The sequence below is a fragment of the Danaus plexippus genome, chromosome 24, assembly GCF_018135715.1.
Source record: "Danaus plexippus chromosome 24, MEX_DaPlex, whole genome shotgun sequence".
Lineage (NCBI taxonomy): Eukaryota > Metazoa > Arthropoda > Insecta > Lepidoptera > Nymphalidae > Danaus > Danaus plexippus.
The window spans coordinates 4,471,474-4,485,256 of record NC_083552.1 but is presented as its reverse complement, the minus strand read 5'-3'; the positions used below and the strand labels follow the sequence as shown (position 1 = coordinate 4,485,256).

Below are 13,783 nucleotides of genomic sequence, written 5' to 3'. Positions count from 1 at the left end.
AAAAATAAAATAATATTTTTATGAAAATCCATAAATGAGTAACATAATTTCTTATAAATGGTTCATAGTCAATCGTTTTCAGTGTTTCAATCTTATCCTTCCAAAAAAATAAAACCCCGAGGTCGATAATATTTTGTTTTTTATTTTTTATATTGCTTATAAAATAAACGCTTTTACTATTTATTTTTTATTATTTTAATGATCATATATTATTTGGCTGCTCTGCCTTATTATTTTTTAGTCATGGCAATTTTTCGTAACGAATTATGATTGGCGTATTAAGAAAATCAATTTTACTTCTATCCTGTGATTGGTGGACACGTTTAAATTTGTGCAAATAATCAGCAACATGCACTACCATTCGGTCGGTAAAATAAGTTTTTTTTTAAGCAAAATGTTTATTGTGTAAACGTGCTCTAATGAATTATGCAAGTCGGCATTCAACATAAAGTTAATCTGTCGGCAGCCGAGTATTAACTTTTTAGTTGTCTTTGTTATTGTCAAAGTGAGGCTGTGATTTTTGCGCATTAAGTTTTTTGTTTGTAACAACAATAGGTTTTTCGTGGATATAAGAAAATAAAAAATTACTATTGTGCTAAATAAATAAAGTGTTTATATTTAGAAAGAATTGACACTCGCAATCCTATAATTGTAGGTTTTACCAGCTGTTATTCTTCGCGGAACTATTATAATTTTATATATTGTTTTTGATATTAGTGGAACTTTCATTGCGGTGAGTACAAACACAATTACTAACTATTTTTATTCTGTTAGAATATTTTTTCCGAGGTCGCATATTATGTTGTTATAAGAATCAAATTATATTTTCCTCATAAAATCTGTAATACTGCGTTTTAATTTATTTCAGTTTTGTATTTTTTTTCAAATACAGTAGGAAGCGAATTTTTTACGTAATTTTTTTAAATTTGAGGTTTAATGAATTTTTGTACCGTTTTTAATATTCTATATCTCAAAGAAGATAAATTAATTCACTTTACATATTTTAATAATAACATTTCGATAATTTATTTTGAAAAAAAAAAAAAACTTCTATTAGTATGTATGTAAATATTGGCAGGTTTTAATATAATTGATTTGACATTATAATATGTTAAATAATGCTAAACTTTTGGATTAAAAACATTTGGATTGTTTTTATTAAATTATCTATTTAAAAACTGTTTTAAAAATAAAATTATTTTAATTTCATTTTATTGAAATAAATGAGTATGAATAATTTGTTTGTTATTTCCAGAAAATTATACGCTTTTTGTTTAAATTGAAATTAATTAATATTATTTTCTTATATTTATAGACAAATTTCTATTATATACTGATCAACAAGACGTACAATCTGCTATACATTAAAATGGTTTTCTATAAAGATTGTATCCAATGTTATCTGTTTAGTTTAAATTCAACCTTGTATACTGATGGCATGAGTCATTTTACTTTGACAAAGAAATTTCTTTGTGCATCACCATTAGTCACTTGTTAACGGTTGTGATAACTTTGTGTTTTTTTGTTTAATGTTTGTTATTTTATATTGAGATAAATGATGTATGTATACATATATATAAATATGTATATATGAAAAAGGGTGGCTTAAATCTCATAGGATAAACTAGTTCATAGTTGTTGAATCATAATGAGGATCAAATTATCATCTGTAATATGAAATAAATAGAAAAAATGAATTTTCAAACTACATAAATTAACAAGAGTAGTGCCTTAATAATGTTATTATGTTTTTATTCGGTTACTTGGTTAAGAAAATAGTGTAGTATATGGAAGTATTTCCCATATTTTTTATAAGAAAATAACATAGTATTAATTTAGATACAATATTACTAAGCATTTTAAAAAGCAGGATGTCCGTGAACTTATAATAATGAATAACTAATCGTAGTCTGTTAGTAATTGACTTAATACTATGTAATTAGTATCAGAAGAAGACATTGATGTTGGAGTATGTCAGGATATATTTAAACTTTATTCTAATGTAAAATTGTAATAATTCATTTTAGACATACCTTTATTAATATTTTAAGGGAGTACCATGTCCTTTAAGGTCACATATAATCCAAGAATATACCTATTATGTGCTAAGAAGTTGAATAGTCTATATTTTGTATTAAGTCATTTAAAAATCATTAAACATTGAATGATAGTAGATAGTATAAAATTTGTCCAAAATAAGCAATAGTGAATCTATGTATCACATTTGTTTTATGATACAAAAAGGTAAACAAGATTTATGTTTTTTTTTCTTATGGTGACTGATACTTTTATTTTTGGCGCCATTATGTTTAACGATATTTGACAGTGACATTTTATTTGACGTATTTAATATTCAGTAGTTAAATCGAAAGTAGGAAAAAATATATATAATATTCTTCTTAAAACGTTAGAGTCGTTGCCCTTATCTGTGTATCTAAATTGCTAGGTATTTAGGGTTAGTGTTGAAATACAGTTTTGAGTGAAGGGACTTGTGAAGGTCGCGTGGATTGCATTTGATAGCTTTCGTTCAGCCTCGCTGACATTTTGTGCGGATTTTTTATCTGTTCCAGTTTTTATATAGAATTGGCGACGCTTCTGTTTTTTGTTTTTATAATTTTGTCTTTCACACATATTTGTATAAATTAGTTATATTTAAAGTAATTTTAATATAAATACGTAAATATATCAACATCTAATTCGATACGAATTAAGATGAGTTAAACCCTTTGAAATATTCAAAATTTTATTATACATAAATATGATATAATAAAATCGTTGTTGTATTTTTTCAAGACTATACGAAATATTATATAATGATTTAGAGATTTATATGGTTTTCGATTTTCTTTTAGTAGTTCTCCGATGGATAACGACAAACAAACTAACGTAACCTTCGCATGTTGTTAGGTTTGTGTTAAAGTAAATAATCTATTTTTATGTATTCTCAAATCATTGAGATGGGGTATCAATTCGGTGGAAAATTTTTCTCCTGTATTTTGTACAAAACTGTATAATAGAGCATTTATATCTAGATTCTAGATAGACTGTAAGTTTGTATAAAGAATTAATTTAAAATTATTGTTTAATAGATAAATAATAGCTGTAAAAATTCACATTCATCAATATATCAACACGTTATACATAAAATTTCAACTACAATGTTATTATTATTTTATTTATATCCGTCAGTGCGTGTGAACGGAATAGTTTTTTTTTCACTAATAAGCCGAAGCACGTGATTTAAAACACGTGTAATATAAAAAATAAGGCGGTCGTGAGTTTAATGGTGCGGTTACACTACGACACTTAAAGCGGTACACATTGAGTGTCACTTTGTGGACACGAGTGTCTCTAATTGCGAAATTTATTGCGACACTAACAAGTGTCTAACCTTAACATCGGCCGCTGTGTGATCACGTTTCGTCCGAGTGTTTAGTGTATGTTAAAAGTTTTTGAACAAGTTTGCCACTTTCAGACACTTTACCGCTTTTGAGTGTAAAGATTTTTACGTCTAACTATCACCAAGAGATATAATTTTTGTATAAGTTGTTTTTGAAATATTTAAAAATTAAAAAGGTAAAAAAATTTTTGATTATTATTATAGTTACTTTGTCTATAAATATTCAAAACAAGTTCATATCAATGAAGTTTACGTTAAGAGATTTATTTTGAAGAGATTTTAGTGTACCAATAGTTAAAATAAATTGTGTAGGCTGTATCCATGTTGACTGGCAACACTAACTGGTAGTGTTAATATTTACACGTACACGTACACTAACGATAGGACACTTCTCAGATACAAAAAATCCTAACAAGTGTGAACACTACTTATATTAATGTCTTACATTAGTGTCGCAATATATGTCACAGCGTAAACATACCTTAAAAATTCTTGTAAGTACTTTTTTGTGGACAGTTTTTTATGAATCTAAATACTCATTTTTTCGTAATAAATGTATCGATATTTTATTGTATTATTTATTTAATATTTAAACTCTGAGTTTCTGTTTGGTTCTTTACATATATACTTAGGTAGTATAAATTTCTTTACGATGTATTTTTTTTGTGACGGACAAAAAACGTAAACGGCCACAAAAAAGTTATTAAATTATTATAGTTGTGGAATAAATTGCTATTACTTTTTTTAACTGACTAAAGCTGGCTATCCTGTCAAGTGGTAGTAAGTAGTAAGTAGCCTTAGGGCCTATACGATAGCAAAACATATTATACACTATACTCTGCCCTCGGATTCAACTCTTAATTTCGAGTGTCTTATATTGTCCTTGATGATAATGGGTGAAGTAGTTCATGCGGAACAAACAAACCGAGTCATTCGAATATGTTTAATAAATATTCATAACTTTATATCTGATCGCCTTATATTTTGTAGTGTTCTTTAAATCATACTATATTATTATTTTCTGACATATTTTCTATTCATATTAAAACACAAACTATGTCTCCGATTTAATATTTTATGTTTATATAAAATAGTATGGCGCTGATCGTGACTAAAAGTTAAAGCATTAAATAAGTAAATATATACTATGATTATTTTGGAATGTCAGAGATATTCACAAAATACGAACGCTTATCCCGTTCACTATACCTAGGACACATAACATTTTATTAATTTAGGTTCAGCTTTGGAAGCTACGGACAAACAGACAAAGGATTTACGCGTACTATATGCACATAATTAATATATTAATATTAGAATAAAGTTGGTAATCTTGTATATTTTATTTAAAAATAATGAAGTTTTTGCTGGTTGTTATGGTAAAGGAGCGCTGAGGTATAAATTGCACTCTCAAGGACAACTTGTTAAAATATCTGTATCTTGACCGTCTGATCATAAAAACGTATGATAAAAAGCATGAATTCATCACAGGTTTTGCCATGAAAAATCTGTTCACTGAACGATTAATGAATATTTTTTATTTTTCTTCTGCAGCATAACGTAAGAAATAAAATAAATATTAAAAGTGTGACATATTTTCCACGTGTCTTTTATTAACTTGCCACAATATAAAGACATCATTTAATCAATAGTAAAATTTTAAATCTTACGTAACATCATTAATAATAATCGTAGTGCGTTCAAAAAAATTACACAATACTAACAAATTATATATAGCACTTCAAATAGACCTGCAGTATGTATATATATACACATACGTATGTGATAGCTTTGTACCGTGACTTCGTCTGCGTGTTCATCAGGATGTACATTTAAAATGTAGATTTGATAACTGACCGGCAGCGACATCTATCGCCTGCATCTCGTGACTCATAATTGGTTTCGTCGTGTACCCGCATTGATACACGGGTAGAGACGAATTGTAGTCTATATGTTACGTCGAATGAAAAAGTTTTTTTTTTTTTCGTTAAAATTTACAAAAATCATTCATAAATACAGACATCGATATATATAAATTATTAGGATTTTTTTATGAATTTTACAGAAAAATAGCTTTAACAGACAATTAAGGCCTATTTGATTTAGAAAAGGTATAGCCAATAACCAAAACCTGTGTCATTTATAATTTCGATGACGTGGCCTTCGTTCGTTACGTACCTACCTTAACTACGGCACTTTGATGGCGTTTGTTTTTATACTACAGGCTCTCAATAATGTGTTGTGTAACACACATCATGGAGGTTTCATAATTTTACATGAATATTAATGATTTTTGAATAAGAATTTCGTGTGACAGTTAAAGAAAACGAGAATTATATAATCATGATAATATTTTTGTTTATCCGTTTATAAATGAATAGTTTGGGTTGTACTAAAGTAGTTTTTTATTTATGGACTATTTTTTCCCATTGTTTATATACCTAGTAATTTGTCGGAAAGAATGAACATATCAAACTGAAAGTTAAAAGTCCCCTGTCAGTTACCAATAGACAAGCACTTTACTAGACGTAAATAAATAGCACCCACGGTGATCGTTGGTCGATACTTACTCTCGTTTTCACCGTTGACTTGGGCACTTTGTGCTTTGACCCTACTCTTTGCATCCTCGGCGGTACCGCCTCTGGTATTTGCCTGTTTTGGATGCCAGTATACTGTGGCGATAACCTACTACTGAAGCTCCCTGGGGGGACAACTCGCCAGCACACCTTGCATAACTTCAACGTGATTGATGCAGGGGGCGTGAAGGCTCGTTGAAGTAGACCCCGATCATGCAAGGATATCGTATAGGTTCATGTTCCTTACAATACTGGCTAACAACCAACAGTATGGAGCACACTTCCCTCTGACGATTTATAGCATAAACGAAATTTTAGCACACATGACGCCTGTTAAAGAACACATTGTAAAATTTTCACTATTTTATTATTGTTCTCTCAAAAAATGCTTTACAATACTTTGCATCAATAATAACATACATGGAATTTTAATAATTTTGTCATTATCTCGTCGACACTTAACATTATCTGACCTCTGACTTTTATTTGTTCATTTATTATGGTATAAAAATTTTACCGGCTGTGCACTTAGACATATAAAAAACTGATTTATTTAAAATTAATTCAAAATACCCTTTGAAAACATTTAAAACACGATGTATTAAGACGTATTTAAATACAAGTATCTACTATGAGTTAATTAAATAAAAAAAAAATGAGAAAATACTCAATTCGAGACTATAAAATATAATGTTAGTTATACTAATTTTTTGAGGGTAGTGAGATATTAGAACCTTTTTTCTACAATACGTGCTTTAGTTTTTCGTATTGATGTATTCAAAAAAGGTATTTTAAATAAAATAGAATCGGAACGTGAAAATGATTACTGTTATCTTGTCATTAAAAATATTCAGTTGGAGTTAGAAAGGATATTTCTTCCCTCACAAGACTCATAAGTTAAAGGAATAATTTTTTATTGTATTAAAATTTACTATTTCGTAAAATTCCCAAGATTTTTTTAATTCTTCATTCAAACAAAATTGTGAGATTATTAAAAAAACATAGCAAACATGCTCGCTGTCTTAAATATTATTTTAGTTTTTTTTTTAGCAAAGTACTAAAAAAAAAAAATGGTTTTTTTGTGACAATGACGTTGTCTTCGTCTTAAGCTGGAGGTGTTAATTGGTTAGTGAGTGATGTGTTTGTTTCACGACTAACTGGATATTGTTACTAATGGGGTTAAAGCAACATCTTCAATGGCCAAGCGTGAAAATATCAGCAAATAAAATAAAGTAAACGAATCCTACACGAGCGTTCTCAAAGTACGATCGAGGTCAAATCCAAATGTTTATTTCATACTTAGGTACAGGAAATTCATCTGCATACATAATTGCGAATACTTTTTTTTAACTATTCTAAATTTTTATTGGATTTATATAGATTTATACTTGAAAAACAATACTAATAGATATTTAATAGTAAAAATTAACGAACGGAGTTATATGAAGATATATACAGTGAGTTTAATCGATTGATTTCGTGTACTGAATTGATTTCTACGAAATAGAATTTACCGGTCGCTGTAAGAGATACATTTGTAAGATAAATGGGGGCCGTCATCACTGCGGGAAGCAAACGAGCTTCACGCCTTCGACTCCTCATTCATCAGGTGACTGTAAAATACTAGTGATGATGAATCAATCACATCCGAGCTTGGATTCCGTTGTTTGAAAAACGGATGTCTTATATACAGTATTCTATTTGCTATATGCTATATATATATATATATATATATATATATATATATAGCATATATATACACACATATATATGAGTTTAAACATTCAAAACATATTTTGATACCAGACTCCGCTAAATTGCTTAAGATTTCTTATTGGAACCACAAGGATATGTTTTTTAATACATAATACAGAACTTGCGACTAGTTCGTCATCTCCTTTGTTTTGCGATATATGTATAAAAATTCCTAGATTATTCCAATAAAAGTCTTCAATGAACTACTTGAAATTTTTAATTATAATAAAATTACATTGAACTTGGTTATAACAAAAACAAGATTAAAATAACTGTACTTCATATGAAGAGATAATAGCCGGGAATTGTAGTAAATTTGCTAACATCAGGGATGGGAGTTTGTATGTTATGTTAATATATCTATCTATATTTATAGATATAGGTATAGATCTGTTTTGACCATCCCCGAGATTTAGGCTAATAAAATTATAATTATAGTTATAAGTTTGGACAAAAAAACTATAAGTAAAATAAATATGACTGTATGTTAAATAAAATAATATTGACAGCCCTGTATGTTTGTGTTTAAGTAGAAAGTAGGTAATAGTTATAGCGACCTTCTCGTATAATTGGATATTCTTACATTGAACCTGCTTCAGAGGTGACTATAATTCCACTATACTATGGCCGCCTTACGTTTTCTATTATATTTCATAATATAGAAGTATATATAATATATATCATTGTTAGTTTTATAGGCCTAATATATAGAGTAGTTGTTTTATTCTGAGGAATAAGTAAGATAATTTTTACCTAGGATCATTTTGAATCGTAACATTATGGAGTCGTAAAATAACTGTTTGTAAATAACTGTTATATTTTATTTGCTTATTTTCTGCCAAATATCTAATATAAATAGTATTATAAACTTTCGTATACAAATGTCTATATATTGATATAATGTGCGAAGTCTTACAAGTGAGTACATACTGATCAAGTGTATTTGACACACTGACATATATTTCTGTTTTGTTTGGTAACAGTTTGCCAACTAGTTAACATTTGAAACAAACGAACAGACGTTTTATGTTTTCACTAATTTTATTATTACGTATTCAAAATAAATAATGTACTCGTATTGCGTAAGAGCAATGTTTGAATTAATCAAATTTATAAAGATGTTAGCTGGAAATTAATACCCTCGATGTAAATGAAATATTTACAATTAGTAATAGACTCGGCTAGCAATTTTTTTTTGATTCAAAAAATTTTATATGTGCTCAGTTTCATTTATTCAGCCATTCTCATACGGTTCACGCCACTACACTTGAAAGTTTGTTGTTATATGACATATTTATGGCAAAAAAATTCAAATAATGCATATTTTTTGTTAACGTTAAAGTGTCTCTTAAAGGATGTATCGTGGGTGGGTATGTCAAGTGCTTAGTGTGTGCGGTGTTGTCACAGGTATTTGACCTGCTTGATGCCATCGGAGGCTTCGTCACCATCAGTTTATCGATATTTTAAACTCGATAATTTTTTATATAATACGATACTATTTTACAACGCTTTTCATTATTGACATATATTATTTTTGTTGTTTGTTCGTTTATATAATTATATATTAATCATGAATTAAAAACAAATCGTCCCTGATATGATAAGAATGTTAATGAGATATGAAAATAGTTTATTGATAATAGAAAAAATTTGGGTATAACCGAAATTTATTAATATTATCAGTATATATCCTATATAATTGTACATAAAGTGTGAATGCTTTATTCAGATGTTGTGAAATAATTTATTTCCTAAGGATCTATCTTGCCTAACATTCTAGGTCCTGCATCCGTTCTGGGTAGGCTCTAGGCCATCTAGGGTCACATAAAGCCTTTCACTTGTAAATTAAGAATTTTCCGGTTCTAACTGAGAATATAGTATTTATTTCAATAACCAAGGAATAGTTAGTTATCATTTTATTTATCTTTTTTGTTAAACTAAAGGCGGGTTTACTGCTAGGATGATATTCTATCAGCTAAATATGAAGTTGTAGAAGAAAAAAAGGGGGATTTTTTTTTATCAGTTTTGATTAAATTTTATAGAGACCAATAATTTTGGCTTCTTTTACTCATATTCGTGTCAAGGAACCCTAAACCATTAAAATAAAATTACTCACAAACCGACAAATGTGTCTCTGACAATGTTATAATGATGATTACGTTGTACGAATGTACAAGGCTTTATAGATTACTTTTGTATAAGAAGCAATAATACTTGAAATGTTTTGAGAAAATTTGTTATGAGATTTTAAATTACTCTCTGCTCAATGTATGTTGACAAACTGGATTTGAACCCGTTGCCGCTGGGATACCGTGACCTAATTGTTTAACAAATAAGCCATCGTGTCTATGTATAATAGATTTCTCTCATTCAGAATTCAATGCACCTACATAAGCAAAGAGGTTTGATATTTCTTCATATTTGCTTCTCATATGACGTGATAATAAAATATTACTGAAACATACAGTATTGTGAAGATATTAATTATCTATAATTGTGTATTGAATTTTACTTCCACTATATACCAACAAGTTGGTTTTGACTTTTGTCCACAAAATAGTATATATATTAAAACATATTTCGATTTAAATCTAGAATGTTATGTATGTATTGGCTGTTTTTTGTGTTGGATGCAATGAGGCACATTAATTATAAAAGGACCTTTCAAAGATATAGTAATTCTCTGTCATCTCAAAATTTATAAGAAATTAATATTTCTAAATTAAATCCCATTATCGTGGGTTCAGATAATAATTGCCTATCAAATGATCGTACTTTTAACCTAATATAATTGTATGCAAATGTGTACAAACATCTTAAATTAAAGGACTATTCAACATGCACAGCACATAATAACAATATGCAATTGTAATGTGATATAAGTCATTTTAGATAACCTGACCAAGGATAAAGTTTATCTGATTAATTTAATCGAAGACATCGTAATCTATGGATACATAAAAACCTTAGAATGTTTCAATTAACCTGATAAAGAATGTGTTAAAAGTCTGCAGTGCGTCATCGACTGCAAAAAATTTTTTTTGCTTGTCTGTCAAAAATGTAACGTCATGTCGCAATGGAATTTAAACATAAGCGAGTAAGAATAATAATTTAAATATTTGCAATACATAGAGTGAAAATCTGTATGGCTTTTATTTTAATTAAATTTATTATTATTGATTTTAACGTTATATCTATTGAAGTACTGCTTTAAATAGAAACTACAGTATGAAGATTTATTGGATAATGAATAATAAAAACTACGTATATAAATATATATATTTATATATATTAGAGTATTTAAATCCTAAGGCCATTTTTTATTAAAGTATTTTTCGGAGTATAAAATAATATAAATATTATTATTTAATTATCTTTATGTATGTATGTCACATCCGTTCTATTTACAGATTGTAAGTAAATGAATGCAATGTGAATTTATTAATTGACATAAACACTGATCGGCAAAAAAAAAATTAGACAACATGGCACAATTATTTTACATAAACATTTTATAATTCATGAAATATGTACTAGTTTTGAAGATATACATTTGGTATATATTTAATAGCATATAATTTAAGGAAAGTTTTTTTTTTTAATATCTTTTTGCAAACAGACATACGAAGGTTTTCAATATACATCCTAACCTTTTTTTTTTTTTTTTTTGATGACGCAGGGAAACTCTTTTTTCGAGCCGTCTCACCGGCCTTGGTGGGGCCGGAGAGGATGTGTGAGACTCGACCTGGGCAGGTCCCTACTCACTAAAACCACTGCGAAAGCCATCGGCCGCTATGTTGGTGCACCCCGGATCTGTCAGCGACAGGGCACACCAGCGACTGGCCGGTCCTGGCAAAGACCGGACTTACTCCCTCGGAGAAAGGAGGCGATCCCGACAATTAGGATCGCCCCGACGACGCCGGGCTTTCACAGGAGCCGGGTTACCAGCCCGACCCCAGCCCGTAGTGGGGGGGCGCTATTGGAGGCGTTGCGAATATCGCCTCCGGCGCGCCCCCCCCCGTCGTCTGCGGAGGGAGGGTGCATCAGCCGCAACCTCCCGTTCCCGCTCAGATGCCTCCTTCGTGGACATGACCGTCTCACAGAAGGAGGACACCGCCATCCAGGACCTGTCACTCTCGAGCATCTTCTCCGCGACACTCGAAAGCGACAAGTCCACTCCGCCGAGTGCCGCCACAAGGTCTTGGCGCTGCGCAGCCCATCTCGGGCACACCTCGAGGGTGTGCTGGGCTGAGTCCACCGCAGCGCCGCACTCATGGCAGCCTCCTTCCGGCTCTCTCCTGGCCACCCGACACAAGTAGTCACCGAAGCAGCCGTGCCCGGTGAAAACCTGCGTCAGACGGAAAGTGAGGGGCTTGCGTTTCCGCCTCATCCAACGCTCTAGGACCGGCCGGAGCGCAGCCGTTGTACGTTTACCGTACGGCTGGCCCGCCAGGTCCTCCCCCCACTCCCGCATAAGGCGCGACTCCCCCTGCCGGCGAACCGCCCGGATCTCCTTTGTCGAAGGGTTCTCTCCGAGAGCCCTCCTACCCGAGACGTAGGAGAACACCTCGGTGAGAACCGACGCCACAAGATCCCAAGGCGGATCGCCGGCAAGAGCCGTCGCTGCGGCCCAGGAGACCGTACGGTACCCCCTAACCACCCTCACCGCGGGCGCCCTTTGCGCCGAGCGCAGAAGGGCCTTGACCCCGCGGCTCATCGGGCGATCAGCCCAAACGGGAGCACCGTACGTGGCTATACTCCGACAGACCCCAGAGTATAGCCGCCTGCAAGCTGCGCTGGGACCTCCGAGGTTCGGGAGGAATTTCCCCAGCGCACCTGCCGTCCTCCTGACCTTCAGCCCCAACTCATACATCCTAACCTGATGGATCCTATCTTGAAATAATTTATTTCTTATACAAATTTAGAAATTGAGCCAATGAATGAACTTAAAATAAAAACAAAGCATAATTCGTGCGTTTATAGAGCATAGAGCCTTCTTAGACAGTCTTGCATCAGAGGATTTTGTACTCAACATCCGATCAGGCTGAATTATTGCAATCATTTGTACCATCACCGGATTATAACTTTTAACTTTATCATAATAAGGTCTAGATTGCAATCCACATGATGTTGCGTGTGTTATGCTCGGTTGGAGACTGTAATACTTCTCTTCCTATTGCATTATATTTTGACGAACCTATTGTCTGGGGTTCCGTATATTTTCTAACGTCGTAATAATTTGATGTTATGTTTTAACATATTTATATCATATGTAAATATGGTATCACCAAGCCAAGCAAGAGTTCTTAAATTATAACTGGTGTATCACAAACACAACGCTTACTACCAGTTTGTACCATTAAACTAAATACAGACAGTATGCAGTTTGTTATAATTCTCCCCACGTAACGTATTAACGTGACTAATTGAATGAAAAACTGATTTATTAAACGACCAACCAAGTCGTAAATGTAAAGAATGCAGCTGAAGCCGAATTATTAAAAAAAAATACTTTATTTGTATTTATACTAATATATAAATTAATATTACTAAATAAAAGTGAAAATAAATGAGGTATATTAATTTACGACATAATTAAATGTGAATCTTGTCTCATATATATATATATATATATATATATATATATATATATATATATATATATATAATATATTAATCGTTATTAATTTCATGGTTAAATAAAGTAATAGTAAAATAACTGACCTCCTATTGAAGTCTCATTAGTACGTAAATAATATGACGAAATTATTTTGAAACTGAGTACTCGTAAGATTGTAGATATTTGGGTTCATTAAGACTCATACAGGACGTTGACATTTACATTCAAAAGAGAAGGTACCTTGCAATTTGTGTTAAGCATTTGATGTATTGTGCTGTGAACTTAAATATTAATAGCTTTCTACAAGTTGATTCGTCTAACTGAATACATACAGTCACTAGTTTTTCACTTATCTAATGTAGATACAGTCATGTGTTACGATATATGAATGAAAATTTAAAGGTAAATGCTCTGTGATAAGTTTAATGAGAA

At 31.2% G+C, this 13,783-nt stretch overlaps 1 protein-coding gene across 1 annotated transcript in view; it reads left to right on the top strand.

Annotated features, from left to right (window-relative positions):
* The first annotated feature begins 367 nt into the window (after positions 1–367).
* The window catches only part of LOC116776042 (ATP-binding cassette sub-family D member 1), a 42,376-nt gene continuing 28,960 nt past the window's right edge, over positions 368–13,783 (top strand). Inside the window, exon 1 of the mRNA XM_061524280.1 lies at positions 368–733. The gene's annotated coding sequence lies outside the window, so the exon portion shown is untranslated. The remainder of the gene's footprint in view (positions 734–13,783) is intronic.